General features: G+C 45.8%; 1 non-coding gene across 1 annotated transcript; it reads right to left on the bottom strand.

Annotated features, from left to right (window-relative positions):
- Positions 1-517: 517 nt before the first annotated feature.
- On the bottom strand, positions 518-578 carry LOC114672005 (U7 small nuclear RNA). The gene has a single exon (XR_003722208.1). It is a non-coding gene; the product is annotated as a U7 small nuclear RNA (small nuclear RNA).
- Between the last annotated feature and the right edge of the window lie 4,953 nt (positions 579-5,531).

Genomic DNA, 5,531 nt, shown 5'->3' with positions numbered 1-5,531 from the left:
CATTAACAACCTAATTATATGATAAACTGTGTCAGGCACAATCACTGGCCCCAGGGAGCACATGGCCAACAGAGAGGCACATTACGCAAGGAGAAGCCCCTGGTACAGTGGAGTGGAGCCCAGAGGAATAACTTCCTTTTCTTTCTTTTTTTTATTTTTGAGACTGAGTCTCACTCTGTCACCCAAGCTGGAGTGCAGTGGCGCCATCTCAGCTCACTGCAACCTCCGCCTCCCGGGTTCAAGCGATTCTCCTGTCTTGCCCTCCCGAGTAGCTGGGACTACAGGTGCGTGCCACCACACCCAGCCGATTTTTTTTATTTTTAGTAGAGACAGGGTTTCACCATGTTAGCCAGGATGGTCTCTGTCTACTGACCTCGTGATCTGCCCGCCTCGGCCTCCCAAAGTGCTGGGATTACAGGCATGAGCCACCGCGCCCGGCTGAATAACTTCTTTTTTCGTTTCTTCACTGTGGTAAAATATACATGCAATTTGCCATTTCACCTATTTTGTGGGGTGAGGGGGCTTCCAGTAAAAGCTGGAAAATCTGCTAGACAAATTCTAAACAAGCTGTAACACCCTTTTTTTGTTTGTTTGTTTTTGAGACAGTCTTGCTCTGTTGCCCAGGCTGGAGTGCAGTGGTGCAATCTCGGCTTACTGCAACCTCCACCTCCTGGGCTCAAGCAATTCTCCTGCCTCAGCCTCCCAAGTAGCTGGGAGTACCTGTGCACATCACCAATGCCCAGCTAATTTTGTATTTTTAGTAGAGACGGGGTTTCACCATATTGGCCAGGCTGGTTTTGAACTCCTGACCTCATGTGATCTGCCTGCCTTGGCCTCTCAAGGTGCTGAGATTACAGGCATGAGCTACTGCGCCTGGTCAGCATCCATTTTTAAATGTACAATTGAGTGGCATTAAATACATTCACAATGTTGTAGAACCATCACCACTAATCATCTCTAGACCTTTTTTGTCATGTTAAACGGAAACTCTGTACCCATTAAGCAGTAACTCCCCCTTCCCTGCTGTCCCCTGCCCTTGGTCACCTCTATTCAACTTTCTTTATGAATTTGGCTAATTTAAGTACTTCATATAAGAGAAATTGTATTTGTCTTTTTTCGTTGTTGTTTTTTTGAGACGGAGTTTCACTCTTGTTGCCCAGGCTGGAGTGCAGTGATGCAATCTGGGTTCACTGCAACCTTTGCCTCCCGGGTTCCAGCAATTCTGCTGCCTCGACCTCTCAAGTAGCTGGGATTACAGGCACCCACCACCGTGCCTGGCTAATTTAAAAAATTATTTTAGTAGAGAGTGGTTTCATCATGTTGGGCAGGCTGGTCTCGAACTCCCAGCCTCAGGTGATCCACCTGCCTCGACCTCCCAAAGTGCTGGGATTACAGGCGTGAGCCATGTGCCTGGCCTGTGTCCTTTTTTTTTTTTTCCAAAACACCATTTTCCTCTCTTTTTCACAGGCTCCAGCCTAGAGTCAGGTGTTGGGTTAAATTATCTTGTCTCTTCAACCTCTGTTCATTTGGAACATTTTCATGCCCTTTTTGTGCTTTTTTTTGTTTGTTTTTTGGCATCAACACTTTAAAAGCACACAATCCCACCTCCCCACTTTTAAAAATACAACATTTTTCCTTTGGGTTTATCTGAAATTCTCTTGTGATTGGACTGAGGTCATGCCCTTTTGCCAGAGACCACATATGTGACTGGGATTTTTTTCTTGGTACAGCCTTCCTTTCTTCCACAGTTATTTTGCTTCCCAAGATCAGAGGGTGAGCTTCTACTTCATAGAATCAGATTGTAGCAGAGCTGAAGAAAGTCTCAGAGGACATGAATTCAACCTTCTGTTTTGTTGGGGGCAGAGGGTGGAGGCGACAGGCAAGGGAGAGATGTCATGTGACCTGTCCAAGACCCACACTGGGCATGTGCTTGGCACAGTATAGGCTTTCAAGGAATATCCTCATTCAACTTAGTTAATGACATGTCAAAAGCCAGAACCCAAGTTCGTTGATGCCTACATTCAAGCTCTCTCCCCTAAAACCTGCTGCCTCCTGTGAGACTTCTTTGACTATTGCAATCCTTCACCCTTGCCATTCTTTGCCGACGCACACACACGCACCGTTGGCTGCTCCAGCCCGCTAGGATCACTCTCCCTTTTTCTTCCGCTCAGGAAGCTTGTGTGGTTTTTCATGAGTGAAAGTGATGTTATTAAAAGGCTAACTTTGATTACTCTCTAATTTAGCTAAAAGAGTAAGTGGTTTGCAGATGTGAGAACTTTATGTTATCAGCAGCAAGTCACTTGCCCCACCTCGGCAGCTGATGGCGACACTGTTAGGACACGGCCAGTAGAACTATGCCTGGAACCCCCTCTGTCTAACTCTAAGGGACTCCCAGGTGCCTATTCTGAGTTCTAGTCATTCAGGTCATCTTTCTGGGTTGGAACAAAGAACTGTCCCCAAGCACCAGAGTTGAAAGTGACTCTTGTTTTAGGGCTTGTGGAAGAGACTGCAAGCAATCAAAATCAAAGTTGCAATTCTGGGAATTCCTCCACGGTTACAGAACTGCAGCCAGGTATACACTGCCTGCTACACTTCACCGCACGGCTCCCCTGGTGGGCGCCCAAGGGCCTTGCCAATGGAATGGAAGTTGAGGTAATAATCCCAACTACTTAGCCAGGTCCTGTTTCCTCTTCCACCAGGCAGAATTGCTAGACTTGGGGCATCCCAGCTTCTACCATGCAGACCCCCATAGTGCCCTTGGGGACACTGGAGCAGTGACAGGGAAGGAACCCACATCTAGAATGACTGGGAAGATCAGTGCCACCCTCCAACCTGGATGGCTTACCACGCAGCTGTTACTTTAGAGAGAAGATTCTATAGTTTTAAGCCATTGTATTTTGGAATAACTTGTCACAGCAGTTTAGCTTGACTTTGACTAATACAGGCCCTAATGTTCTGAAGGTGAAGAATCTGGACTAACGTACCCACAGAAGGAACTGGGCAGACCTGACAGGGGACATGTACCTCTTCCTAGAGGTGCTCAGGAGACACACCGTGCTCCTCTTTGGACTTTCTCGTTCATTCTGAGGTTTGGATCACAGGTAGAGTAGTCTTATTTTCAGTGGGGATAGGCAGATGAAGCCTTTAAAAAATACTGATAAAATACACATAACATAAAATAAAATTTACCACTTTAACTTATTTTATTTTATTTTATTTTTTTTTTTTTTTTTGAGACAGGTCTCACTCTGCCACCCAGGCTGGAGTGCAGTGGTGTGATCATGGTTCACTGCAGCCTCAACCGCCTGGTGTCAAGCAATCTTCCCACTTCAGCCTCTCAAGCAGCTGGACTACAGATGCAAGCCACAACACGCCTCACTAGTTTTTGTACTTTTTTGTAGAGATGGGGATTCGCTATGTTGCCCAGGCTGGTCTCAAACTCCTGGCCTCAAGTGATCAGCCCACCTCAGCCTCTGAAAGTGTTGGGATTACAGGAGTGAGCCACTGTGCCCGGCTCCTTTAACCATTTATTTTATTTTATTTTATTTTATTTATTTATTTATTGAGATGGAGTTTTGCTCTTGTTACCCAGGCTGGAGTGCAATTGCACTATCACGACTCACTGCAACCTCTGCCTCCTGGGTTCAAGCAATTCTCCTTCCTCAGCCTCTCGAGTAGCTGGGATTACAGTCTTATGCCACCATGCCTAGCTAATTTTGTATTTTTTTTAGTAGAGACGGGGGTTTGCCATGTTGGTCAGGCTGGTCTTGAACTCCTGACTTCAAGTGATCCACCTGCCTCAGCCTCCCAAAGTGCTGGGATTACAGGCGTGAGCCACCATAGCCGGCCTTTAACTGTTTTGAAGTGTACAGTTCAGTGGCATTAAATGCACTCACATCATTGTGCAATCTTCATTCCAGAGCTTTTTATCACCCCAAACTGAAACTCTATCCCCATTAAATGCCAACTCCTCATTCCCCCTTCCCCTGCCCCCTGGCAACTGTCATCCTACTTTCTGTCTATATAAATTTGACTACTCTAGACGTCTCATGTAATTAGAATCCTACAGTACTGTCCTTTTGTGAGTGATTGATTTTACTTAGTGTAACATCTTCAAGGTCCATTCACGCTGTGGCATATGTCAATTTCCTTCCTTCTTAAAGCTGAGTCACATTCCATCGTATGGATAGACCTCATTTTGTTTATCCTTCCATCTGTTAGTGGACACTTGGATTGTTTCCACCTTTTGGCTATTGTGAACAGAGGGAGGCTTCTACTGTGGGGGTTTCCTCTGCTTACTAGGTGCGTTAACCATGGTGGTTGATGGATACCTTATGGGACTTTTCTTTGATAGGGAGTGGGCAGGAGAAGACTCTGGGGCTGAAAGTGAGAGAGAAGAGGAGATGAGTGAGATGGGGATGGGGGAAACTATTACCGAATGTTCACCATATGCCAGGCTCCACATATTTACATCTGTGAACCTGTTAAAACTGCTTTTGTTAATCAACAAAAAGTTATAGTGCTGAAAAGTCTTATTCCTGAAAAAGCACAGACTGTTATAAACTGTGCTATTTGCGATAAATAGAGTGAGAATGGCACATCCTTCTTTTGTCTGAAGGACCTGAGTCATCTTAACACTGAGAAGCTGCCTTGATTTCCAAGCCAGGGCTTTCTGGACACAACATTGCACATTTGTCTTAACTTCATCATTTCCAGGGAAAGAGGAACCTCCATCCACTTCGTAGCCCAGGTCTGACCGTAATTCCTTTATACACAGTTGTGTTTTGCTTTGAGCCTATTAAAACACTGCTTTATTTAAATCTTACCTACATCCTTCCCTTCTCCAGCCCCCTGTGGTAATCCTGTTGGCTGGCTTGGTTAGAGTTGCCCCATGGGTCCTCTGAGGTGCCCTCTCTTGTTGCAGTGATCTGAGAAGCCCGCCTTTGCTGGTCTGCCTCTATTAGATGGGGCCACCACGTGTTGTGTTTCGTTTAATCCTCATAGCAGCCCTGCAGTTAGACATGACTAGTCTCACTTTACCTAGGGAGACACTGAAGTCCAGAGGCGTTCTTGGCATGATGAAGTGGCCTCGTTGTCTGGGGTAATACCCGTGGTTCATTGTCTCGTGGTCATGGAGATTAAAGACATGGACCCACAAAGAATGAGGTTAAGAGCGGAAGTTTAATAGGTGAAAGAGAGAGAATAGCTGTCTGTTATAGAGAAGGGTCCCGGAAAAATGGGCTGTTGAACTGTGGTTAAATGTGGGGTGTTTTATAGATGAGTTGGGGGGGAGGCGGTGTCTGATCTACAAAGGGCATGAAAAATTGATTAGGACCAGGTGTGCCATTTGTATAGGGTGTACATTTCTGGCAACTCCCACCCCAGTATTTTATTATGTAGGTGGGTTTTCAGTCTGAGTTGTGTCATGTTGCCCATTTATTTTTTACTGTACACGTGTTAACAAAGAAGGGGAAGATGGAACTTCCATGGTGGACACGTCCGGCCCCCAGGTAGTCTCTTTTCTATCGATG

This window comes from Macaca mulatta, chromosome 13, assembly GCF_049350105.2.
Source record: "Macaca mulatta isolate MMU2019108-1 chromosome 13, T2T-MMU8v2.0, whole genome shotgun sequence".
Lineage (NCBI taxonomy): Eukaryota > Metazoa > Chordata > Mammalia > Primates > Cercopithecidae > Macaca > Macaca mulatta.
Note: the sequence above shows the minus strand (reverse complement) of the source record. Positions and strands in the feature narration are given on the sequence as shown.